Raw genomic sequence first — 26,421 nt, 5'->3', positions numbered from 1 at the left:
ACTGGCCAAGGTAGAACTCCCACAGTGCAGAGCTGCTGTAAATGACCCTATGCTGCCCCCTCAAAAACCTCTGGCACGGGAGGGCAAGAGGGGGTGGACTGAGGACCAGGCATAGGGCGAGGAGCATTCTGGGCTGGACCTTTGGCAAGCCGGGATGGGCTGCCATCAGTTAGAGCAACTGGGGGCTGCTCTAACTTCCACCAGGGGCTGTCTCAGGTGCCAAATCAGCCCAGGAGTCAAGCGGCACAAAGCCGACCCTAAGCCGTTTGCCCAAGGTCACAAAGGGAGCCAATAATGCAACCAGGAATGGACATCTGGCCTCTTTGAAGCCTAATCAAGGGCCCCCCTTAATCCCAAACCATCCTTCCAAGGTTCCCAGGATCAAACTCCGAGTGCAGTTGCACCCCTCTCCTCAGTCCCAGGGGAGCATGGGGCCCGTGGTATGTCAGCTCTGGAAAATCCAGCGAGCTGTCAGATCCCGGAGTCATTTTTTTTTTATGTTCTGCTCTCCACCAACAAGACACAAGATTAATTACAGCCATAAAAACGTTAGGCGCTTTCTAAATATTTTATGGGAATAAGCACACACAATATGCGGTTCTACTTTTCACATTTCCATAAAGGACATTTTGTTTGCAATAACTGAGAAATTGACGGGTGATTTTTAATTCTCCCATCCACTCTGAGGGGGTTGGGGATGCGAGTGTATGGATAAAAACATTATTCGTGGCACTTCCTCGGGGGAGAGGAAATGCACCAGGAGAATTCAGTCCGAAAAAATAAAATGGTCTTAAATTGCTGTTAGAATTCAAGACACCTCAGCTGCACTACAGCTTGACGTGTGTTAGCAATGACATGGTAGGAAGCAGTTGGCAGGCAGGGCTTGCTTGGTGGCTGTTGTTTCGATCACAGTGGTTGCTAACGCGGCTGTAGCAGGGGCAGGTTCCTGCTCCGGGTTCCTGTTCCCTACCCAGCCAGAATGGGGGAGCACGACAAAGCCGGAAAGCTGCCTTGGGGAACCCTCCCTACACACCCTGCGTGAGCAGGACGTCCTGTGCTCTGGCAATACTCAGCCCAGCAGAAATGTCCCTCGAGCACCGTTACTGCTGGGGTAACTGAGAGCAGCCCTCGGGGGGGGGGGGGGGGGGGGGGGAGGGGACTGAGAATCTGGCCCAGGGACCCTACTCATTAAAGGGCCGGGTTTTGCTCTGTTACCCCTATTGATGTGCTTTGGATTTCCATCAGTGTAACTGACACCACAATCTGGCCCATACAGTCAATTCATATAGCGAAGTGTTCTGCAGATTGCTTGGGCGACAGCATACGTTTTGTTCCCCATTTCTTAGCGCCAGGCAGTGCAGGGGAGCTCCAGATTTGGACCTCCAGCGGAATACACTCCTTCCCTGATCCTCACTGAGTGTCTTTAGCTACCACAGCAGCTCCTCCAATTTACCAGTGTCACTGCCACGGTGCAAGGCAGGAAACCATTAGCGATCAGGTTTCACCGTGTCTCATTCCCAGTTTAAATATTGAAGAGGCTGAGAAACACCTCTTCATCGTAGCAGTTGACCTGAACTGGTATCTCTCGCCTTGTGCATCTGTTATTTTTTGTGAGCTGTCACGGTGTCTGATTGCGGAGTGAGGAGATGCAGCGCTCCTGAGCCCTGACACGCAGCAGGACTCAGAGTTGTGCTGAATATTTCATGCAGACAGAAACACCAGCCTGTTTTCAATTCAGATTTTTTTCCCTCTGCTCCTCGAGCTGCATAAATGATGCATATTGTTTAAGCTTCCTGAGTTGGGACCGATGCAAACCTTTGCAGCCAGTTGGTCGGCTGCCACTAGGAATGGCCGCCTTGTAGGAAGTGAACCCAGTGGATTCTGTTTCCTGCCTGGGGGAGAGTGAGCTCCTGACCCATGCTCCATGTGTGGTAGAAACCCCGGACGTTTGAGCTGTGTGTTCTGTTCCCAGGCTGTGGCATTCCCCTCTGATTCTCCAGGTAACACGGCAGGCTGAAGCAGCATCACTGCTTTACAGGGCTGTAGCGGGGTGGCTACCCTGCTCCTGCCCTAAAGGGCTTAAAACAGCCCAGAAGAAGGCTGTGGCTGGGAGCTGCTAAGCTGGGCTGATTGGGAAGCCGCTGCAGCTGGGCCACACCCCAATCAGGCCTCAGCTGGGCCTATATAAAAAGGCTGTGAGGCAGAGGCCAAGCAGTCTCTCTCTAGCTGTAGAGGGAGATGGGCTTGGCTGCAGGGAGCTAGAAACAGAGTACCTGAGTGGAGCAGGGCTGGGGAAAGGCTGGGGAGCTCCAGTCTGGAAAGCCCCAGGCTGCGGCCTAGCAGAAGGCCAAGGGGTACTGGGGGTTGCAGAGGGCAGCCCAGGGGTAGGCCAAGGCAGCAGGTCCAAACCCTCCTTGCCAGTGATGAGTAGGCTGATACTGCAGTCTGCCCCAGGGCGTGGGGCTAGACGATGACTGGCAGTAGCCTTATACTGAGGCAAGGTGGGAATAGTGGGTGGGGGTTCCCCAGGGAGGGGAGACCCTAAGACTGAGGGGTTACTGCCAGGGGGCAGCACCCCAGGTAAAAGGGCACCAGGGTCCAGGGAAGGACACGGGGGCCAGAGGACAGGCGGATCGCTGGCCTGCAGAGGGTGCTCCGGAGCTGGAACGAGCTAATTCCCAGAAGAGACCAGCAGGAGGCGCTGCAGGGGTGAGTCCCACATTGCTACAAGGGCTGATTTTGCCCAAAGCAGCTTCTAAGTAGTTCAACCCAGGGGAAGTTCCCTTTTTCCCCCTCACCAACCAGAACCACCATCAACTGATCAGAACTGTCCTGACTGAAGCTGTGGCCACCGTCATGTATAGACGACATCCCCAGGGAGTCCAACCCGGTATTAGCGATAGCATGGACCAGGACCCGATGGCGCTAGGGGCTGTACAAACCTAGAACAGAAACAGTCCCTGCCCCAAAGAATTTACAGTCCGAGTAAAAGGCAACTGGTGGCTACAGTCAGATGGGAGCACAAAGAAACAATGAGTGAGGCTATGATTTTTGCATGGAGGTCACAATCTTCACAGTAATCGTGAATTGGAATAAAGTCCATGACAAGTTTTCTCCCCCCCCCCCCCCCCCACGCACCCACCTGCAGTGGAAGCTTCTGTCCCGGGAGCTGGGCCTGACTGCCGGCTCCCCCTGACTTTTTGTTTGTTTTCCGCACCTCGGCTGTGAAATTTACTAAAAATGTCCACACTAAAACCATACCGGTAACAACGAGACAATCGTAGTCAGCATGCTGAGCAATGTTCTTAGCATCCTAACTGTTGTCCGGCCTAACCGTTGTCACCTGACTGCTGGGAGTCGGGGTTTGACTGTTATGGTTAAACAGTGCCCGTAGGGGGGCTTGCTTAACACCATGTCATCTGACGGTAATTATTTGGTTGGTTCAGCCTTTTAATGCTTTATTGTGAGATCTAAACACTGCAGCTTTCATGGCCATTAATCTTTATTTGGCAGCTTCAAGGGAAATACCAGGTGATTTCAGTGAGCCCACGAACAGGAGATTAGGGTCAGATTTCTAAAGGTATTTAGGTACTTAAAGATGAAGATAGGTGCTCTTGAAAATCCCACTAGGCTACTATTTTCATCTCTAGGTACCTAAATACCACTTAGTCTAATAACCTGTGGCCAATGCCAGATACTTCAGAGGAGGGTGTACGCCCCCTGTAATGCACCTAACCAATAGGGTACCATGAAGTAAGCTTCCTTCCTGACCCTGGCTAGTGACCAGTTTATGCCCTGAAACATGAGGATTGCCAACCCTTTTAATTTTACTGGCGCTTTGGTAGCATAAACTCAAATGCTATTCTTGTTCCCAGGCTGTAGAGGTCTTTTGATATGCATGGGCTAGTTCCACTGAAGTGAATGGTTGTTGTACACATGCATCCAAGGGGCAGGATTTAGCTCTAAATTCCTGCAGCAATGAGTTTCACTGGTTAATTGCCAATTCTGAATCCCACTGCAATCACTGCAGAGAGATGAGGAGGAGTTGGCCGTAAAGATCGCGTTCACATGATCAAAAGCCTCTGCTCATCATTTGTGCCTGTATAACAGGGTTGCTCTGTAGTTACTAAGGGCCAGCCAACCTGTGGTTCTAAAACTCACCTTGCTGAAGGTGTTTAGAGGCTAATTAGAGACAACTGTAGCATGCAATCAAGCCTGTACTAATTGTAATATATGTCAGCCAGGTGCACTCCAAGCATCTGTCGAGGAACAAGGCAGTTCAGTTCCCTACCAGAGTAAATCGTCTTTTAACTGCTTTGCTGTAAGCCACCAGAGGGTCCCAAAACAGAGCAGGACCTGTTATAGACTTCCAGATCTGACGGCTGCAAAGCCACAGTCACCAGGGGAAGGACAGCCACTGGTCCTCCTGTTTTTCACAGGACAAATTGCCGAAAAGACCTTACCTTAAACACGTTACCTTCTCTGAAGGATAGTAACGATCCTAAATTAATGATCCTCAATTAAACCTGAGCATGGCTCTGCAAGCGAATAGGACTAACAGAAGAGAGGGATGCCCCAACCCTTCAGTTTGGGTTCTGTTCTTAAACCCAGCTTGCAAAAGGAAGCGCTGATTTTGGGGTGCCCAACCTGAGACGCTGGGGCCAGATTTTCGGCGGTTCCTTTCAATGTCAGCTGGGGTTGTGGGTGCTCAGCTCCCCGAGAACCAGCCTGAGCTTAGGGCGCTCAAATCAGGGGTCAGTTCTGAAAACTGCAGGGCAACGAAGGGGAAGCATCCTGCCTGAGGTCAAGCGGCAGAGCCAGGATTAGAACCTAGAGGTATGTCTGCACTGCAAAAAAACCCACCTGGGATGTCGTCGAGTCTCTGTGCCCGCATTGGAGGTAGGCCACCAGAGCCCCTGATGCAGGTGGGATCGAGTAGTGGTGAATTCATCTACCTAGGCTGCAAGCAGAGTTGAAACGGTTGTAGCACGCTGGACATTCTGTGGCGAATAGGTCTTGCTGCCTCCTGCTTGAAGCAGTGTAGATGTTCCCGTCGGGGCTGGAGCCTGGGCTCTGATACCCGGGATGGGTCTTGGAATGTCTACGCGGCTATTTTTAGCCTGTGAGCTCTGAAACTCGCCGCCGCAGGTTTTTCTTTGCTGCGAAGACGTACCTTCGGTCTCCTGATGCCAACATCGACTGACTTGCCCACTAGACCGTGCTGCCTCTGCATGTGTGCACCCACGCACCTGTGCGTTTTGAAGGAACATTTGTGGGTGCCTGTTGTGAATCTGTTTTTTTAATGGGCTAGATTTTTCAGATTCCAAGCAATTCACCTCTGCTGGGCAAGGAGTGTAGTGCATGCCTGCTTCCAGTTTGGGTAGGTGCTCTGCCCATTTAAACTCCCCATTGCTTTAACCGGATGAGACATTCTACACTGCCTGTCCGACTTTGTATCGCAGTGTTGTTGGCAACACTACAGTAGCTTCCACACCAGAGGTGGCTGCATTTTTTCACTGGTAGGGAAAGCGGAGTAATGCCTCTGAGTGTATAATTTGCTATTCTGCAAAAGGATTTGAGGTTTTTATGGGGTTTTTTTGTTTTGTTTTTTGCAAAAGATGCTATATATAAATCTGTCAATAATAATCAGCCATTCAGGTACGGCACAAAGAGTAATAGCAACCCTGTTTTTCTCTGCAGCCCCATGAGATATCATCACCTGATACTTACAAAGGTTTCCTCTAAATGCAAACCCCTCCAGGCATTTTAGCAGCTGAAAATGAGTGATTAGAGGAATTCCTGGTGTAATTTCTACACTCTTCTTTGTCAAGCTTTTTTTCCATGAATGGAAGCTGCCCACCTGATTTCCCTGTTACAAATTACCCATGATTGATGGTGCAAAGAAACCTGTCATGGCTGCCTGCTAGAGCAACTCTTTAACTAAAAGATCAAACAAAAATTATAATGAAAACCATGGGATGTTTAAGTGGTGGCTGAAAGCAGGGGCTCCTGTGTTGGTTACTAGGACGGCTTTTACTGTATTTGTAGCCCTGCACAGGGATGAATAGTGGATGGACAACCTCACATTTGTCTGTCTCTGAACCTATTCAAATAAGAACATAAGAATGGCCCTACTCAGACCAAGGGTCCATCTAGCCCAGTGTCCTGTCTTCCGACAGTGGCCAATGCCTGGTGTCTCAGAAGGAATGAACAGAACAGGGAATCAAGTGATCCATCCCCCGTTGACCATTCCCAGCTTCTATGGGCTAGAAGATACTGCTGGCTTCATTGCTCCAAGATTAAAGCTAGCTCAGGTATATCTACCTCTCACCACACACATACACACGCAGAGTCTACTCAGGTCCATTGCGCCAGCCACAGGGACCATGGGTGATGGTGTCGCAACAGGTGTTGTGTAGCAAAGGGCCCAGATCTGGCTCAATCCTACGAATCCACGTAGCTCTACGGCAGCCGGGTAGGATCAGGGCATGCACCCCTTCGCACATCAGTGGAGTGCTTGAACGCACGGGGGGTGTGTGGTGTCCTTGCGATATGGCTGAAGAGCCTGCAATGCTGCTTTTGGATATGATGGGCGACTGAAGGAAGGCCAGAGCGCGTCAGCATCATGACGTGTTGCACAGCATCAAAGTACTTTATACGCGGGGTTTGGCATCGCTAGTGCATGTGGAGTGCAAGGAGCTGCTCCAAGTCTGCCTGTAGGAGGGTCCGGGTTTCTGACCTGTAGAGTGACACAGGTAGCTTGATAGAGCCTGATCGTTGTCTCAGCGCAAAGACATTTCTGCACCCAGAAATTAGACATGGACTTCATGTATAGGGTGACCAGATGTCCCAATTTTATAGGGACAGTCCTGATTTTTGGGTCTTTTTCTTATATAGGCTCCTATTACCCCCTATCCCCTGTCCTGATTTTTCACATTTGCTGTCTGGTCACCCTATTCATATAGGAGGCAGCAAGACCTATTCATTGAAAAACATCTGGTTTGCTATGACCCTTTGAACTCTAGGTAGATGAACTCCACACTCTCCATGGTTCTCGATTCCCACCTGCACCGGGGGTTCTGGTGGCCCAGCTCCAAGCTTCTGGACCTTGGTTCTCTGCCATGAGATAGTAAACCCCATAGGCAGGTGGGCTGTACTACTTGAGCTGCAATCATACCTGTGACTGCAGTACAGACATAACCTTTAGACCAGCGGTTCTCAAACTGTGGGTCAGGACCCCAAAGTGGGTTGCGACCCTGTTTTAATGGAGTCCCCAAGGGCTGGCATTAGCCTTGCTGGGGCCCAGGGCCAAAGCCCGACCCCATTGTCCAGGCTGAAGCCCTTGGGCTTCAGTCCTGGGTGTGGGGGGGGCTCAGGTTATAGCCCCCCCCCCCCCCCGTGACTGAAGCCCTTGGGATTTGGCTTTGTCCCCCTCCCCACCCCCCCAAGAGCGGTGGGGCCCTGGTTTTGGCTTTGGCCCTGGCCCCCCTGCCTGGGGCGGCAGGGCTCGGGCGGGTTCAGGTTTCGGTCCCCCACTCCTGGGGTCGTGTAGCAATTTTTGTTATCAGAAGGGGGTCGTGGTGCAGTGAAGTTTGAGAACCCCTGCATTATAACGATAGATTCAAGGAGCTCAATCTATTTATCTTAAGGGGTGATTTGATCATAGTCTATAAGTACGTACATGGGGAACAAAAATTTGACAATAAAAGGCTCTTCAATTCAGCACTCAAAGGTCTAACCACTTCCCATGGCTGGAAGCTGAAACTAGGCAAATTCAGACTGGAAAAACCCCACCGATTTTTAACAGTGCGGGTAATTAACCATTGGAACAAGTTACCATGTGTTATCGTGGGTACTCCATCACTTTGGAAATTTTTAAAATCACAGTTAGAAGCTTTACTAAAAGATATATGCTCTAGATCAAACAGGAATTAGTCAGGGACATCCTAGGTCTTGTGTTGCATACAGTATGTCAGACTACATAATCACAATGATCATCTCTGGCTTTATGATCTATGGAAAATGGCTTTTTTATTAATGAAACACCGTTTTTGAGTGGGAATTTTTTTTTCAGCTGGGAGATTCTGACTAACTTAACTCTGAAGTCTCGGATCGTGACCACTAATCAGAGGCAGGAACCTGGGCTAGATGGACCATCGTGGCGTGACGGGGTATGGCACTGCCGGTGTTCCTGTGATAACACCAGGAAGACGTTGTCAATGTGAAATTCTTCACCTTGATCCTTTACAATGTACAGAAAGCTCGATTAGAGATGGGGGGGGGGGGGGAAAAGAAATCAGACACTTTTCTTTTCCCTCTTGCTGAATGTGTTTTGAATTATTTCAGTGCTAAACGACCTCATTCAATTTTAATCCCCCCAAACGAAATCTTTATGTCCACACGGCTGCCAGCCCTAGACTACTCATGGCTCCCATTCGTTCCATGACATTGCACGAGCTGAAGGCCTGATGTTTACAGACTCCTAGAAATGTAGGGCTGGAAGGGACGCTAGAGATCATCTAGTCCAGCCCCATCGCTAGGGCAGCAACAAGTAAATATAAACCATCCCTGACAGGGAGGGAGAGAAGATTTCAGTGTAAAGAAAGGGGAGAAACACAATGAGAATCAGATAAAGAATGAGATAAGCTCATGAAGGATGGGTCCATCAATGGCAGTTAGCCAAGATGGTTCAGGATGCAACCCCATGCTCTGGGTGTCCCTAAACCTCCAACTGCCAGAAGCTGGGATGGGGTGACAGGGGATGGATCATTTGAAATTGCTCTGTTCTGTTCATTTCCCTCTGAAGCATCTGGCCACTGTTGGATAATACTGGGCTAGATCCAGTGGCAGACTAGCCACTGGGCCAACGGGGCCCATAGCCGGGGTCCCGGCCAATTGGGGGGCCCCTGGAAAAATGGGTGCCCCGTGCCCCAACCTGCTCCTCCTACCCAGCACTCCTGCCGGGGAGCATGGGAAGCCCCTGCGCCCCGACCCCACTCCCCGGCAGCAGTGCTGGGGGAGGGGGGAACTGCAGGGAGAAGGGGTGGGGGTGTGGGGAGGGGCCCCCACTTGCTCTGGCTCAGGGCCCCACAAACCCCTAATCCGCCTCTGGCTAGATGGAGCATTGGTCTGACCCACTATGCCTGTTCTTATAAATATAGTGGAGGAAAGTGAATAGAGTGGAGAGGAGTGTGGTGTAGTGAGTAGGAATGTGGAGTGGGAGTTAGGAAATCGGGGTTATAATCCCAGTTTGGCCACAGACTAACTGGGGGCCCCTGGGTAAATCCCTTAGTCTCTCGGAGCTTCCGCTTCAGCCTTTGTCTCTTCAATCCGTAAGCTCTTCGGGGGCAGAGACTGTCTCTCACCATGTATCTGTACAGTGCATCCAGCACAACTGTTCTCAGATGGGACCTCTAGCTGTCACCGTAATAATAACAAAGGAGGCAGTAGAAGATCGTGTGTGTGTGTGTGTGTCTGGGGGTGGGAGAGCATAAGCCATTGGCCTGATCCAAGGTCCATTAGACTCAATAGAAAATCTCCACTGGGCTTTGGATCAGCCCGTGGTGAGAAGAAGTTGATAAATCGGGTTGCTGAGGGATCTGGGTGGGATGAAAGAGGACAAATAGTCACAAGTACAGTATAGAAAAGAAGAATGCAGAGTTCAAAGCCCCAGCTCAAATGGAGCTGACATTAAATACTTCCCAGGGCTCCCAAAAGCTTTGATATTGTAATCTCAAGTTGACACTTTTTGGAGGGGGGGGGATTCCCCCAGCTTTTTCCTGTGCAAAAAAATAAAAACTGTGGATCAAAAAGCGTGTGTAGTGTCTTCTCCATTCCCAGAGAGACTAGGAAGAGTGAAACCCAGTCAGTCATTCAAACAGCACAGCAGATAAATACCCAGATCTTTTCGATTCTGGGCATGAAATCAGGAAAGTGGTGAGTGAAATCGTTCCAGAAAGGAGAGACACCAAGACACATGCCTATGAAGGTGCATGCACAAATACCTAGACACATAGAGACAGGCAGACACGTGCCCAGGCATGCACTACGCAGTTTTTCATTGCAATGGAGAGCCCAGTGGGGGGGGGAAGAAAATGGAAGCGGTGAGGGAAAGCGCCAAGAATTGCCTCCTTCCCAAGCAATAGCTCCTGAAAAGGAACGAATCTGACCTCACCATGGAAAGGATTTGTAGATTCCGGGGAGTGTTGTGATCATCTGTCTGGCCTCCTGCATAACTCAGGCTGGAGAACCTCCTTCCATCAGGGGAAAGTCCTTTGCTGATCAGACTAAGCCATCTGTTGGCTCGAGGGGACCTCCCAGAGCTTCCTTGTCCAAATGTCAAAGTGCCCTAGGACTAGGATAGTAGAGACAGAGGAACCAAGGTGATAGAAGGCCCAGCCCAAACTTTTGCCTCACAGTGAACCTCTGTGACTTTCTGAAGGTCTAGAGATGGCCGGGGGTCGAATCCAAATCTACATTCCTCCTGCCATTTGCTCCCATTCTCAACCCAAACCTGGGCCCGAGCTCAGTTTTTTCCAGAGAGGTCTCCCACCTAAATCCTGACTAGGCCCTCATCCACTTAGCTAGTGAGGCAGAATTTGATCCCAGCTCAGGGTGGCCTGGTGGCTGCAGGCTGCATTACCCCCCTACTGAGTTCTTTAGAAGTGATTCACTTGCTGCTTGGCCTTGAACTGGACAATAAGTACCCTTGTCTCAGTGATGTGTATCTGATGTCCAAAGATTTGGCTCTCAATCACGAGGAAAATGTGCCCTCAATGGCCCCGGTTTCTTTCTGGGCATTATGGAGAGCATTTGCTTCCAGGGATATAAACACGGGACAGCTAAGAGAGGAATGGGGAATGGCTATAGAGAGACACAAAGCACTGGTGGAAGGCATATTCCAACCACTCCCCTCTCCTAACCCAGTCCCCGCACGTGAGGTTCTGAATTTCAGAAAACTTCCCCCTTTTCTGCCTTCAGTGTCAGTCCAAAATCCATTTTCCAGGAATATAAATTAAGTTCTTTGGTTATTATTAGTGTTAATGGAGGGAGAAATCTGCCCTCTGAAGGCTCAATTCATTTCCATGTCTGATGCTTCTGCATTGTTTGAATACTTGTTTCTTTATTTAAAAAAAAAGAAGAATGAATTTTAAAAAAGTAATCAGGAAAGTGTTGGCTCCATCACCAAAGAAAAAGGGCCGGGGGGGTTCCCATTCTAGACTAGGAAAATAAATTGTGTTTACAGTCGTGTTGGCTAACATGCTTTAAAACACTGGTCTAGTCTGGGCTCACTCAACACCCTTAAGAACGTGCTAGCTAGTCATGATCAACCCTATGGAGGAACTTATACTTGACCTCAGCCAGCCGACACATTTTTAAACATCACTAGCCTCCTAGTGTAGCCGAACACATGCCCACAAACTTGCTTTAAACCACTGCTCATTTGCCTAATCTAGACAAAAGACCTATGATCTGGATAAGAGGCCAGAGACATTCAGCCAGGAAGTAGACGTCTACACTTGGAACTTGTCTACATCTTGCCTTAGTCTGCACCAGCAGGGGTGTAAATTCTAATGTACATGAGTATGTTGCCTGCAAAGTGGCCCGTGTGACCCTGGTGGCACGCACTAAAAGTTCCCTAGTGGACATTAACATAGCACTTGGGACTACGTGAACTCGCACTAGTCAACTTTTAGGGTACAACCAGATTTGCTGGTGCATGTGAGAATTTACCCCCCTAGCTGGCACGGACTAAGGCAGCATGTAGACAGGTTCCAAGTGTAGACATCTACTTACTCTCGGAAAAGCAGAGGTACCTATAATCCATGATCAGTTTGGGCGTAAGTGACTTTCCCAGGGTCACAGTGAGAGCCAGTGTTCAGACCAGGAGAAGAATTCAGGAGTCTTTGATCCCAGACTACTGGAGCAAACACCTCTCCCTATCTCAGCTACCTTCCTAAGGTGCAGTGAAGGGGAAGGAATTATTTTCGGAAGAATGTGTGCGTGCAGCATCAATCAGAACCCAGCCCTGGAGCTAAGATCTGTTGAGTGCTGCGCCAGTGTTCTCCGGGGTGACACGCTTGCTGAGCCACAGGTTAAAGAGAAGAGGCCAAAAGACCAATCAAGAGGCTGACAGGGGATGAGGCAGGGTAACAGGCTGCTATCTGGGCAGCTGAATGGCCTAATTTCTCTGCACTCCGAGGCCCAGAGAGACAGAGAGAACCTAATGTCCTTTTGTTTCGAAATACAAATAGGCTGGTATCTCGCTTCTCCAGATACGCAGGGGCTCGGAGTGTCTCTTTTTTGACTCAAGAGTAAATGTACCCTGGAAAAATTTGGACAATAACAAGGGGCCATGTGCAGGCAGCTCCAGACAGGCTGGTGTTTTCAAATTTGTTGGCATCCACTTGCCATGGTTAAATCAGAGCCTTGGCAAGTGACCTCAGTTTAGTCCCTGTCAGGCACCAGTCACAGAGACTAAATCATCTCTATAGTTGAGCACAGTTGGCCAATCGCCTCCCCGGGAGGCCCTGAATGAAAGGTTTGTGGCTGGAAATGGCCAGTGGGAGGTCCATCTTTCAGATTTGTTGCCATGACAAAACTATAGGAGGCTGTCGCCTGCGCTGCAGGGCTGAGCGCTTGCCACCGTGTCCTGCATTTGCAGCGTCAACCTCAGTCGGGTTGGTAAGTTTCCACAGCCGTTCTGACTAAGTGAGGCTGGCCGCTATAGCCTTGCAAATCAGCTTCCTCCCTGGACTTGCCAGCAAAACCTTTCAGGGTTTAGGGTACGGCTGCTCCATGAGTCCCCACACAGCATCTCCTTATAACTTCCCACCATCACCACTTATACGCCGCCTCCGCCCACCATCAGCTTCACGTCTGTTACCGACGTGTGTCATAGATCAGCGGTTCTCAAACTTTTGCAACCCGCAGACCTCCATTTTGATTTAAAATTGGAAACCTTAGCGCACGTCCCTTTCTAATGCTCTTGGAGAAGTATAGGAGGGACTGGGCGGAAAGGAGAGAGAAGGTGGGGTGGGGGCAGTGTCTGATTTTGCACACACTGAAATGACTTCAAATGGAGCAAGGGAGGGTCTCGTTTCATGGAAGAACACTTAGGGCCAGCTGAGCAAATCAGTAGCAGCACAAGCCACGTTGTAGGGCTTGGAGCCAGGTCCAAACTTGGCTGCTCACCCCTAGGTGCACTGCAGATGATCCAGCTCCTGATCTCAGGTCCAAAGCTCTAGGGTAGACAGGCCGAGCATGGGGACCTAAATGGCAAGAAGACCCAAACAGGACCCCTGCACAACTAAAGACCCTTCTGGGAGGGAGGATGGCGAGAAAGTTCTGTGTGGTTTGGGGCCCTGCTCCCTCCACTCCTCTGCCCACCTGTCTCTGCACAGCCCCCAAACAGACATCCAGAGAGGTAGCTTGGCTCGATACAAGCTCAGGGACCAGGTGGGATCCGTGAGGTGATGGGTAATTGTTTTGGAATGGGCGTTTGCCTGAGCTAAGCTTGAATGAGGCCCTCGCGATTGGAGGGTGGGAAAAGGAACCCTTCATTAGCCAAAGTTGACTAGCAGACTCAGCTTTCTCCTCCGTCACCCTCACTGAAATGGCTGAGGCCATCCCAAGGACAGCCCGTTGCTCCAGCCCTGTAGCACGGCAGCGTCTCTTCTAACTGCTTTCATTCCAGGCTGTTTCTCCAGGTTCTCTCTTCCCCAGCCCACTCAAGGTGAAAGGTGCTGGTTTTGTCCTACCTAATGAGCTGTGTTGTGCTTTGCATTGTGTCGCAGCACTGGCCCAGTCCCCGCCTCCGTGGACTTGACACTCTGCTCCGCATGGCTTTCAAGCAGTGCACAGCGATGGGAACCGCTTAATAAGATTCCCTTCCAAAAATATATCTGCAAGCGCCTTTCCTCACTCTTCTGTGCTGGGTCTGAATCGCAGAGGGCAAAGAACAGAAGGTGCTGCTCTGGGGGAGCACACAAAGCAAAAAAAGTTGGAGGTGCCTTGTGATGCCGATGTTTAAATCACTATCACCGCGGAGTTTGGGGGTTTAAAAAGAAGTATCATGTGGCTTTCCCTAGCTTGGGGCTGGCAGCAGTAGGATACTCATGACAATAGCTTGCATTTCTCCCCTGCATAGAGTTTAAACTGCCTTCGAAACCTCGGTGATTCTAGGTTCTGTGCAGTCCTGCAAGCTCTGAGCTTGCTCTGAGCCTGTGCAGAGATACTTGCTGGCCTGAGGCCTTCTGCTTCGCCACATCTCTGCATGGTGAATGGTATTCCTACTAATTTGATAGTGCCTAGAAAGCCAGAGTGGGGCCTCATTGAGCTTGGCACTGTATGGGTCCAATGAAAAGATGATCAGTGTTCCAAAGCGCTTACCAGGATTATCCCCTTGGTTTTGGAGTGGAGGAAGACATTACGTGACTTGACCAAGGGCACACGGTGAGTCTGTGGCAGAGCCAGGAACAGCGACCAGGAATCCCTACTCTCAGCCCTTGGCTGTAACCACTAGACAACATTCCTCTCCCATGTTGCAGCTAACTGTCCATATTTTACAGATGGGGAAAGCGAGGTCCAGCGAGATCAAGTGATGTGAAATCAATGACCTGAAAATCAAAAAGGAATCTTTTAAGAAGTGGAAACGTGGATGAATTACTAAGGAGGAGGGCAAAAGAACAGCACGAGCATGTAGGGACAAAATCAGAAAGGTTAAGGCACAAAATAAGTTACACCTAACAAGGGACATAAAAGGCAACAAGAAGGAGTTCTTAAAATACATTAGGAGCAAAGAATGATTAAGAGAAGTGTAGGTTCTCTACTTAGCAGGGAAGAAGAGCTAAGAACCGATGACATCAAGAAGGTGGAGGTGTTTAATGCCTATTTTGTTTCAGTCTCCACAAAAATGATTGATGGTGACCAGATACTCAGTCTATTCAATTAATATTAACAACGGGGGGGGCGGGGAGATGAAACGCAAGCCAAAATAGGGAAAGAACGGCTTAAAAATATTTAAATACACTGGAGGTATTCAAATTGGCAGGGCCTGATGAAATTCACCCTAGGGTATTTAAGGAACTGGCTGAAGCGATCTCAGAACCGTTAGCAATTATATTTGAGAGTGCCTGGAGGACAGGTGAGATCCCAGAGGACCTGAGAAGGGCAAACATAATACCTGTCTTTAAAAAGGGAATTAAGAGGACCCAGGGAATTATGGACCAGGGAATTATAGACCAGTCAGCCTGAAAAGATGCTGGAACACATCATTAAACAGTCCGTTTGTAAGCACCTAGAGGACAATAGGGTTTTAAGGAATAGCCAGCATGGATTTGTCAAGAAAAAATCATGCCACACTAAACATAATTACCTTCGTTGACTGTGTTACTGGCCTGGTAGATGGTGGGGGAAGCAGTAGACATGATATATCTTGATTTTAGTAAGGCTTTTGACACAGCCCCACATGATACTCTCATAAAAATACTTGGGAAATGCAGTCTAGATGAAATTACTGCAAAGTGGGTGCTCAACTGGTTGAAAGCCCCATATTCAAAGAATAGTTATTAATGGTTTGCTTTGGAACTGAGAGGGTGTGTCTAGTGGTGTCCCACAGAGGTCAGTCCTGGGTCTGGTCCTATTCAGTATTTTCATTAATGACTTGGATAGTGGAGTGGAGAGGAGGGGTTGCAAGCACTTATAACATTTGCAGATGGCACCAAGCTGGGAGGGTTCCAAGCACTTTGGAGGGCAGGATTAGAATTCAAAAAGCCCTTGACAAATTGGAGAATTGGTCTGAATTCAGTTAGATGAAATTCAATAAAGAAAAGTGCAAAGGACTTCACTTAAGAAGGACAAATGAAATGGACAACTACAAAATGGGGAATGATTGGCTAGCTCAGGGGTGGGCAAACTTTTTGGCCTGAGGGCTACATTGGCATTGCGAAACTGTATGGAGGGCCGGGTAGGGAAGGCTGTGCCACCCCAAACAGCTTGGCTCCCACCCCCTATCTGTCCCCTCCCACTTCCCGCCCCCTGACTGCCCCCCTCAGAACTCCCGACCCATCCAACCCCCCCTGCTCCTTGTCCCCTGACTGTCCCCTCCCGGGACCCCCGCCCCTAACCCCCCTGACCCCACCCCCTATCCAACCCCCCCTGCTCCCTGTCCCCGACTTCCACAACCCCTATCCACACCACCGCCCCCTGACTGCCCTCCTCAAAACTCCCAACTCATCCAACCTACCCTGCTCCTTGTCCCCTGACCGCCCCCTCCCAGGACCCCTGCCCCTAACTGCCCCCCAGAACCCCACCCCCTATCCAACCCCACCCCACTCCCTGTCTGCCCTGACCCCTATCCACACCCCCGCCCCTAACTGCCCCCTGGGGCCCCACCCCCTATCCAACCCCCCCGCTCCCCATCCCCTGACTGCCCCCCCCAGAACCTCTTCCCCATCCAACCACCCCCTGCTCTCTGTCCCCTGACTGCCCCCTGGAACCTCCTGCCCCTTATCCAACCCCCCGCTCCCTGCCCCCTTACCATGCTGCTCAGAGCAGCAGGAGCTCGCAGCCACGCCGCCGCGCTGCCCGGCAGGAGCGGCGGACCAGAGCACTGGTGACGCGGCGAAGTGAGGCTGCGGGGGAGAGGGGACAGTGGGGGAGAGGCACAGCAGGGGAGGGGCCGGGGGCTAGCCTCCCCAGCCAGGAGCTCAAGGGCCGGCCAGGACGGTCCCGCAGGCCGGATGTGGCCCACGGGCCGTAGTTTGCCCACCTGTGGGCTAGATGATAATACTTATAGTGGCCCACAAATTGAATTTGAGTCAACAATGTGATGCAGTTACAAAAATGGCTAATATCATTTTGGGGTGTATTAACAGGAGTCTAATATGTAAGACAAGGGAGGTAATTGTCCCACTCTACTCAGCACGGGTGAGGCCTCAGCTGGAGTACCGTGTCCAATTCTGGGCACCGCGCTTCAGGAAAGATGTGGCCAAATTGGAGACAGTCCAGAGGAGTGCAACAAAAATGATCAAAGGTTCAGAAAACCTGACCGATGAGGAAAGGTTAAAAAAACTGGGCATGTTTTGTCTTGAGAAAAGAAGACTCAGGGGGGACCTGATAACAGTCTGCACATATGTTAAGGACTGGTATAAAGAGGATGGTGATCAATTGTTCTCCATGTCCAGTGAATGTAGGACCAGAAGTAATGGGTTTAATCTGCAGCAAGGGAGATTATGTGGATAGATAAACTCTGGAACAGGTTTCCGAGGGAGGGTGTGGAATCCCCGTCATTGGAGGCGTTTAAGAATAGGTCGGACAACCCCCTGTCAGGACTAGTCTAGGTTTACTTGTTCCTGTCTCAGCGCAGCGGGCTGGACTTGATGACTGCTCCAGGTCTCTTCCAAGCCGACATTTCTATGAAGTTGCTTGAGCGGGGAGACACAGGAAGCCCCTGGCAGATAGAGGATTAGACTCCAGGTCTCGACTTATGCCCCAGTGCTCTAACGTCAAGATCATACTTCCTTTTGGAACAGTGGAAGAGAATTTCACAATAAGGATCCATGAGCTGCTATGAGGCAGCAAAGGACCCTCCCGTTTGCGAGCCAATATTTTTCCTCTGAAGGACACTCTGCACTTCTGCTTGGGTTGGGTCTGGCTTGGAATAAAGCAGAGCGTTTAATAAGGGAAGGGTACGGGGAGTGAAATCCGTCGTGCCATCGTTGAAGGGGTGACTGTGCGTAGCTGAACGCTTACAAGTAAAGAGCGTTTGCGTCTTGCCAAGACCTGGCCCTGAAGAGCAGGTACGGTGATCCTTTGCCATTCCGAAATGACAGGCCCTTCCCCTGATTCAGAGGCCCGGTCATCTGAAATGGGATAGGAAAAGCCAACTGCTGAGGTTGTGTTTTCTCTTGGATGCGTGTCCAGAGTCACCCCTTGCTGCTCGGACTTGCCAGTTTGGGAGATCCATCCTCCTCGATGTAATCTCTGGCCCATCTCTCCGGTAGCTGATGTCCACAAGCACCAATTGCTGTCACCTCCTTCCCCCCTGTTTCTGGTGGAGGAGCACCCATATGGTTTACACTAGATACACAGCACTTTTCATTACGCGGAGGTCTCGAAGGACCCGCTAGGTGAAAACAACACTGGTGGCCCTGGGTGCTTTGGAGAAAGGGCAGCAAACAGAATGTGTACCCTCCCTTTAGCCCCCGAAGCAGGAAAGACCCCTCGCAGTCAACATGCCCAACTCTGTATTGTCAAATAAGCAGAAGACACAATCCCTCGATAGTGCTTTTCATCTGGGCGTGTCTTATCGGCTCATGGATTCGGCCTCACTGCACCCCTTGATGTAAGAAATTATTATTCTCTCCTGTTTGTAGATGTGGCAGAGAGCCGGGTCGAGCAGATGTACCCAAGAGCACGGTGGGCCAGATTTTCTGTTAACCTGCACCTTGTGTGGTCACCGACACCCGTGCAAAGTGTGAGCAAAGCAGTTTGAAATCTGAATGGTAACGATTTGCGCTGGTGTAACAATACAGTCCACTGAGTTCATGGCAGAACTCCTTGACTCCCTAGTCCTTGTTCTAACCCCCAAAACAGCTACATCCTTATCCACTTCCTTCTAAAGAGCTGCTTATGCTTGGAACCCAGCCGAGATTAGCCTTTTCATTGGCATTACGGTAGATGGTGAAATAAAATCCGTCTCTCCTTTCCTATGGGAAATATTCCAACCCCTCTGCTCACTGCAGCTTTCCAGGATGCCTTTAAAAGAACAAAAAGTCAAACTTTTAAGTTAGCAGCTAGGCTGCTCCAAAAAACACAGGAGATGGAAAAAAATAAACAAACCCAGATTTTTAAAAGAATTATCTTTGCTTTAAAGCTCATTCTGCGTTTGCTGGTGAGGTGAGAACACTTCATAATAAACAACTGTTCTTCTTAATGGCAAACACAGACCTTGAGTGTGTCTGCAAAAAAAAAAATACCCCTGTTTTGTATAAATCTAATCACCAGTCTGAAAGTAGACATTAAAATTACAATATAGCTCTTGACTTTTGGTAATTAAAAGCATTTTGTGATGACTCGCTTGATTAAAACGAGATCAGCCATTTCAAATGAAAATTCAGAATGAAAATTGCTTTTGTTGCACCGATTATTCTATTTTAAAACTCCTTGCTGTTATCACACTAATAAAAAGCTGTCACTTCTTCTGTCATGTAATTCACAACGCAAGCCATTTGCATTTCTTCCTGACTCTTGTTTATTTCAGTAATTACAAATGGATTCTTCTCCTAAAAGCGCCCTCCACCCTCCCTCCCACCCAAGCCCTCCCTTCTCCCATTCCCTGCGTGGTGAGGATGATCACTCGGTTGGGTCCAGGTGACCTTGGGCCCTGCAGGCCAGGCTACACCTGATGCCCGTGTGTGTGGGGAAGGAGATTTCTCTTAGCAACCAAAATGTTCCAGTATTCCACAGCCAGGAGCCCAAGCCATGAAGCATCACTGTTTGTTTGGGGCCTGATCCAATGCCCACTGGAGACAATGGAAAACCTCCCACTGATCTCAATGGGCACTGAACTGGTCCCGCGCCCTATTGCTGCAGCATTTGGTTAACTGGGGGTGTCGGTCTCCGCGGCTCCTTACCGCCACAGACAGCTCCCACTTGCAGTTTGGAAGGGCTGGGAAAAGTGCAAGCTGGCATCAGTAAATGTTTACGATTAGCCCATCTCTGCCATGTGGTCGGTGTCCTAAGACTGGCACAAAGGGGGAGGTGGAAGGGCCCCCCTCTGGGGAATATGCCCAGGCAGAGAGCCTGCTCTGGGCACAGGAGACATTTTAAGGATGGATTAGAGGAGAGGGTGGAGCAGAGATGGGAGGGGGTAGAGTTTCTGCCCCCTTGCAAGTTCCTCAGGAGCAACTGAAGCAGACACATGACTAGGAGAGGCGCAAGCCACCTGCGCTTAGTCCCTCTGGCAACATAGAGATGAATCCAGCCCAAAGTATTTAGGGAGGGGAAAAAACCCCACAGGCAAGATTCACATTCTCTTTGTTAAAAACACAGCAGTGGGTTGGACACTAAGTCCCTGGGAGGCATCAGTTCTCCAACCCCGTCTACTTCACTCATGCACCGGGAGAAGCGGCCTGGTGGAAGAGTCATGGCTGTGTGTGGGGGGGGAAGGGGGATTTTTAAAAATCTGTCCCTCTGTCTGTCTGTGCTGAATGGAATGATACTTCTCCGGCATGAACTGAAATGCTGATTGAATAGACTGAACGGGTAACGATCAAAGTCGGTTTCACTTAAAGATCATGGGCTAGACTGGTATTATATCTATATGGGGGAAGTTAGGACCGAGGATGGGAAATGATTTTATTTGCACCTCTGACCTTTCCCCACAGTGAGGTGCTAACTTGCAACCCTCCAAGTGGGAAACTGGCCCCCACTGGGACCCCTCCCCCAAACCCTGCGCATGCCCCTTTCTTCAGAACGGCTGCCTGGGATCCGATAGGCCACTGATTGGGTCTGAGCCCAGTGGGGGCCAAGCCAGCCTAGAAATGGGTCATTTCTATCACCCCCACCGCTTAGCACGGCAGCGGTTTTTAAAGGGGGCTGTGGGACCAGTTTAGCTCAATCAAAGGGAGATGAGGCAAATGGAGGAGTTAATTGAAACAGAGAGTTAATTAAATGGCAGTTAAAGTAGGAATGCGGCCCTCGCTGCCGCTAGCAAGGGGGGCCCCTGCGGGGAGTGGAACGTGCCCACCTCCGCACGCAGCTCTGCCACTTCCCCTGTTCCTCTCTGGTTCCAGTTCAATACAGCCCTCCGTGCTCTCTTCAGACACCTACTCCCACTAATCGCTCATTGCTCCAGCACCTCCAGCTAGCGCTGGCTCCCTGTCTCTTCCTCTGCACCCAGTGACTCATCTTAGAATCATAGAATCTCAGGGTTGGAAGGGACCTCAGGAGGTCATCCAGTCCAACCCCCTGCTCAAAGCAGGACCAACCCCCAACTAAATCATCCCAGCCAGGGCTTTGTCAAGCCAGACCTTAAAAACCTGTAAGGAAGGTGATTCCACCACCTCCCTAGGGAACCCATTCCAGTGCTTCACCACCCTCCTAGTGAAAAAGCTTTTCCTAATATCCAACCTAGACCTCCCCCACTGCAACTTGAGACCATTACTCCTTGTTCTGTCATCTGCTACCACTGAGAACAGTCTAGTTCCATCTTCTTTGGAACCCCCTTTCAGGTAGTTGAAAGCAGCTTTCAAATCCCCCCTCATTCTTCTCTTCTGCAAACTAAATAATCCCAGTTCCCTCAGCCTCTCCACATAAATCATCATCTGTCCCCAGACACTCCGACAACCAGCTGTCTGGAATCTAGCACGGTGGGAAAGGCAGGGCCATCCCTGCCTATAGAGTGGGAACCCGGGTATTACACATTCTTGCCACTATCTGTGGTGTCTTAAAAATTGTTTACATGATCAACTGTCACTTTAAATTTCAAGGAGTTTCCTGGTGCTGCTTGCAGGGTAGGTTTAGAGGGTAGCATGCAATCTGTGTCCTCAGTGTTCAGTCTGCAAAGAGGCAGCTAGAGCAAGGTGGGGGGAATTGTGCCTTTTGGCCTTAGGGAGCAGTCTGCTTTCTCTCTCTCTGTTTTTTGTTCTTGTGCATTTGGCTTCTGGAGCATAAGAAATGAAGTGGTGTTACACCGCAACGTTCCAGAAAGCCGAGCCCCCCCCCCGAACGTTCCTCCATGCCCCCCTAGGGGGTACGTCCCACAGTTTGGGGACCTCTGTGGAGAGCATGTACATAGACTGTACTCTGTGTGTTATATATATATAAAGTGTACTTTGTGTGTGTATTGTACTCTGTGTGTATGTATATAGACTACTCTGTGTTTCTATATAGTATTTATAGAGTATACTGTGTGTATATATTTATATATAGTATGTACATAGCTTGTACTCTGTATATATATATACGTATATACACTGTACTCTGTGTGTGTGTGTTTGTGTTGCACAGTTTCATGTTTTCCCATTAGAAAGCCATCTCATGCCTACGGCAAGACATAAAAGCATCCGACAAACTGCTCTCCCTCTTTTTTATCTGCTCTTCTATAGGCAGCCCCTCTCTCTCTCTTTATAACCTGACAGCACCAGTACACAAGTCCGTATTCCAGGGCTGAGGTTTTTCAATTTATCTGCACAAAGCACTTGTGCTTAATCTGGAATGCACTGGGACATTAGCTCCGCTTCATTCAGGCAGCGGCTAGAAACGAACGAGGCTGAAAAGAGGCAGACGGAATCCTAACAGCTTTCTGCTTTATTTTTTTTTTTCTTCCCTTTTGGATAAATTCGAGCCAAGAGCTTAAAAAAAAAAAGAAAAGAAAGAAAGAAAGAAAAAGAAAAAAGCAAATCTAAGGGGAACGTGGGGATATTTTTTCCCTTTTGGTATATTTCACTCTCTTTCTCTCTTGTTCTAACAACCAAAGGCTGCATCAGTCTCACAGGCACTGCATCACCCGCCTCCTCTGCTCCCCACCTCCCTCCATCCATGTCTGTTCTAACAGCAGAAACAGCTTGCAAAGCTCTACTCTCTGTGGGAAGACTGAAGCCATCCATGCCCCCACCCCCTCAAAAAATCCCATGAGTTGGCCGTGCACTGGTATCAACGCCCATCTCCACAGGCCTGCTCTGGGAGTTTGCTGGGGTGGGGGAGTGAGGCTGGGTTTGTCAGCAAAGTAGCCACCGAGCAATATGTATATTGGTGAGGGGCACCAGCCGTCCCCAAGTCTGGTGATGGATCATGGGAGAAGGGTCTTTGGGCATGAAATATTTCTGTGCTGAAGACGTGGGGACACATTTTGCCCTTGCTAACATGGATAAAAATGGAGCAACTTCCCCAGCTGTGGTAGAGTTAGTCTGTATTTACACTGGTCTGTATTTACACTGGTCCGTATTAACACAAGGCATCTGGTCCTTGGTCTGGAGCTGTGCAGCGGGAAGGCTGCAGCTTGTGCCCAGGAGGCATGCTAGGAGGGGCAAGATGGGGTTGCATTGCAGCTTATTCAGCCGAAATTCTTCTTTATGTGGCTCCAGGTGAGCGGGTAGTAACCCCACCACATGTGGAGAAGGTGCAGCACGTCCTCCAAGCTGGGAACGGCAGAACAGAGTGTAGAGGGGTAGTGGGGTCATGGCTCTGTTCTCAACCTGCTCCCTGAGCTGGGGTGTAAAGGGCAATGAAGAAGCAGCTTCCTGTATTCTGGCTTCTCTTTCACATCCATGCCGGGGCCAGGAAGAAGGCAGCCCCAGAGAAGGACTGGAGGCGTGACGTTTGCATCTGGATCCAAACTACCCCAAAGCTCAAGGAGATTTGGCTCCAGTGTTCTGATCAGAATCTATCTTCCCAGCCACAAAGCTCAGACCTGGATCGGGGTTAGGAATGGATCGCCCCCAAGATCTGTAGCGGTTTGGCCCTGGTGTCCATTCCAGGCTTATCCCCATCAGGATCTTTGCATTATAGAACCCAAAGCCATAGAGTCATAGAATTATAGAAACGCAGGGCTGGAAGGACCTCGAGAGGTCATCTAGTCCAGCCCCCTGCACTGAGGCAGGACCAAGTAACCCTAGCTTAGACCATCCCTGACAGGGGTTTGTCCAACCTGTTCTTAAAAGCCTCCAATGACGGGGATTCCACAACCTCCCTTGGAAGCCTGGTCCAGAGCTTAACCACCCTCAGAGTTAGAAAGCTTTTCCTAACAGGTAACCTAAATTTCCCTTGCTGCAGATTAAACCCATTACTTCTGGTCTTACTTTCACTGGACATGGAGACAATTGGTCACAGCCCTCTTTATAACAGTCCTTAACATATCTGAAGACTGTTACCCTCAGTCTTTTTTCCTCAAGATTAAACATACCCAGCTTTTTAACCGTTCTGCATAGGTCACGTTTTTCTGAACCTTTGATCATTTTTGTTGCTCTCCTCTGGACTCTCTCCAGTTTGTCCACATCTTTGCTAAAGTTGACTCTTATTCAATTTGTGATCCACTCTAACCCCCAGATCCTTTTCAGCGATACTACCCACGTTTACCCCAGATATGCCCCATTTTGTAGTTGTGCATTTGATTTTTTCTTCCTGAGTGTAATACTTTGCACTTGTCTCTACTGAATGTCATCTCATTGGTTTCAGGCCATTTCTCCAATTTGTCAAGGTCGTTTTGAACTCTAATCCTGTCCTCCAAATTGCTTGCAATCCTTCCCAGCTTGGTGTCATATGCAAATGTTATAGGCATCCTCTCCACTCCATTATCCAAGTCATTAATGAAAATATTGAATAATAACAGACCGAGAACTGACTTCTGAGGCACTCTACTAGATATATGCCCCCAATATGACAGTGAACCATTGATAACTACTCTTTGAGTATGGACTTTCAACCAGTTCCTTATAGTAATTTCATCTAGATCACATTTCCCTAGTTTGCTTATGAGACTATCATGTGGGAGTGTGTCAAAGCCTTACTAAAATCAGGATATATCACATCTACAGGTCCCCCATCCGCTGGGCTAGTAACGCTGTCAGAAAGGGAAATGAGGTTGGTTTAGCATGATTCATTCTTGACGTTGGTTATTCCTGATAACTCCATTGTCCTCTAGGTGCTTACAAATTGGTAGTTTAATAATTTGTTCCAGTACGTTTCCATATATAAATTTAGGTTGACGGATCTGTAATTCCCCGCGTCCTGTTGGTTTCTCTTTTTAAAGAAAGATACTCAAAGATAATCACTAACCGTTCCAAAATTGCTTCAGCTAGTTTCTTAAGTACCCTAAGTATCTCCTATTTTAACTTGTGTTCCTTCCCCCTTGTTAATAATACTAATTGTGTTAAGTAGCTCATCACAATTAATCTTTTTAGAGACGACTGAAGCAAAATAGGTATTTAACACCCCCACCTTCTTGGTGTCATCAGTTATTAGCTCACTTTCCTTGCTAAGCAGTGGGCCTACACTTTCCTTACCTTTTTCTTGCTCCTAATGTATTTATAGAACCTCTTCTTATTGCCTTTTAGGTCCTTTGCTACGTGTAACTTATTTTATGCCTTAACCGGTCTGATTTTGTCCCTACAATCTTGTGCTGTTCTTTTGTACTCCTCCTTAGCAATTTGTCCACATTTCCACTTTTGTTAAGGATTTCTTTTTGATTTTCAGGTCATTAAAAAGCTCCTGATGGAGCCATATTTGCCTCTTATTATTCTTCCTATCTTTCCTTCTCACTTGTTGCAGTTTTTATATTGTCTCTTTGAGAAACTGCCAGCTCTCCTCAACTCCTTGTTCCCTTAGATTTTTCTCGCATGGGATGCGACCTAATATTTATCTGAGTTAAAGTCTGTTTTTTTTAATTGCAATGGCCTTATTCATAGAGTTCAGGTCATAGCGTTTAAGGCCAGAAGGAATCTCCAGATCATCTGACCTCTGTATGTCACAGGCCACCAGCCAGGCAGCCTCCCACACACTGAAGCTAACAACTGGAATTAGACCAAAGTATTAACACCCTCAGGATACTAAACAGTTGTGTGCCCCAGGCAGAGAACAAGAGGGATCAAGGTCTGCCAAAGCCCAAGGCCCCTGCCATGACAAACCTTTAGGATGACCCAGGGCTGAGGTTTGACTGAAGCCTTCTCTGGGGATCCTGGAAAGGGATTTCTAGTTTCATTCAGAACCAGGTGAAACTCACTTGATTTGGGTGAATTTGGTTGAATTACTTAGACTGGGGCTCTGGTCCGTGACCACCTGTAATGCAAATCATAAAGAATACTAAAAACAATGGAATATCATTTAGTGGTTAATTTTGGGGGCGGGGGGGGGTCCAACCTCAAACTGAAAGCAAAATAGGAAGCCAATCAAAGTGCTCTCCTCCACTCCAGTGAAGCCCCATGTGAATGGAAACTGATGAGTTTCATGCACAGCCCGGCTCATGGGACAACTGGCTGCTTCAGGGAAGGTGAACCTTACTGCAAACTTCCTTTGTCTCCCTCGCATTTCCTCTTTATTGGCACGAGCAGCCAGAGCTCGCGTGTTTTCATGAATCTGAATTCTATTCTGCGGCAATTCTCTCATCGGTGAACAATTCCTATTGTGTTCTTTTGGGGAAAGCATAGAATCATAGAATCATAGAATCATAGAATATCAGGATTGGAAGGGACCTCAGGAGGTCATCTAGTCCAACCCCCTGCTCAAAGCAGGACCAATTCCCAACTAAATCATCCCAGCCAGGGCTTTGTCAAGCTGGGCCTTAAAAACCTCCAAGGAAGAAGATTCCACCACCTCCCTAGGTAACCCATTCCAGTGCTTCACCACCCTTCTAGTGAAATAGTGTTTCCTAATATCCAACCTAGACCTCCCCCACTGCAACTTGAGACCATTGCTCCTTGT

Source organism: Terrapene carolina, unplaced genomic scaffold (genome assembly GCF_002925995.2).
Source record: "Terrapene carolina triunguis isolate 2854851 unplaced genomic scaffold, T_m_triunguis-2.0 Scaffold194, whole genome shotgun sequence".
Classification (NCBI taxonomy): domain Eukaryota; kingdom Metazoa; phylum Chordata; order Testudines; family Emydidae; genus Terrapene; species Terrapene triunguis.
The sequence above is the reverse complement of the archived record's forward strand: the minus strand, read 5'-3'. Positions refer to the sequence as shown.